The sequence below is a fragment of the Sinocyclocheilus rhinocerous genome, unplaced genomic scaffold, assembly GCF_001515625.1.
Source record: "Sinocyclocheilus rhinocerous isolate Xijiao unplaced genomic scaffold, SAMN03320098_v1.1 scaffold4743, whole genome shotgun sequence".
NCBI lineage: Eukaryota > Metazoa > Chordata > Actinopteri > Cypriniformes > Cyprinidae > Sinocyclocheilus > Sinocyclocheilus rhinocerous.
The window spans coordinates 91,343-92,547 of NW_015659388.1; positions in this window are offsets into that span (position 1 = coordinate 91,343).

Here is a 1,205-nt window from a genome sequence, read left to right on the forward strand (position 1 = left end):
GCATTTATTTAAAAATATAAATCTTTTGTAACATTATAAATGTCTTTACTGTCATTTTTAAATTATTATTATTTTAATGAATCCTTGTTGAACAAAAGTATAACTTTCTTAAAAAAAAAAAAAAAAAAGCAATCCCAAACATTTGATTGGTAATGTCATGAATCAAATGCCAGAATCAAGTTTAGAATTATTATTATATATATTTGTTTTAGGCTACATATCTTACATATGATCTTAGAATAGCTTTATTATGTGTCATATTTTTATACAGCAGATTTAATAAGGACATTTACATCACTCTCTTGTCTCCTATGTTGTCTTGTTTTAGTGCATAAATTTTTAGTTAACAAGAATTCAATAGTGGTTCATACTCAAAATTCAGGAAAACTTTACTTTATTAATCGCATCCTCCATGCCTGGATTTTGAATTTTGAGTGCAAATCAGTATTGAATTCATATTTTTAAAAACAAAATGTCACTGTCTCACATTATATACGGTGCCGGGGAGCTGACATGTTTGGTTCACTTAGTTTTGTCGTGGCCACGACATAATAACTTGTGGGAATGTGATAATATGTAGTGGCCACGAGATAATTTGAGGGAACGTCATATTAACTCGTGGGAACGTGATATTATGTCGTGGCCACGAGATCATATTTTCGAGGTAACGACATCCTTATGTCGTGGCCACGACTTATGTTGAGGGAACAACATATTTTCATAAACTCGTGGCCACGAGTTTAATGCGTAAACAAACCTGCGTGACCATAGCAACCCGGGATTATCAAAATTGGATAAAACATTTTTATTAACATTAAACATTTAATTTAATATTTGTATATTATTATTATTACATTAACTTATTAGGGCTATATTTTTATATTTATTGTTATATATTCCCCTTTCAATTTGTGCATCGCTTTACCCAGTTAACATTTTGTATAATTATGCTAGCATTTGATAGCCTACCATATATTTTGCAAATAAACACCTGACAATTATGCCAATAAAGTTTTGACTTTATGATTGTATTTATGCCCATGTGTGATAATAAATGAGCTTGTTGAGTTTTCATTTACAAATGAAACTACGTGAATGATTAATTCCTCAACGAAACACTATAGTATTTATAATTATGGTCTATTAATTAGCCGAAATAAAATTAAATATATGTTAAATTTAAACTGCATTCCAGCAAAAATTCC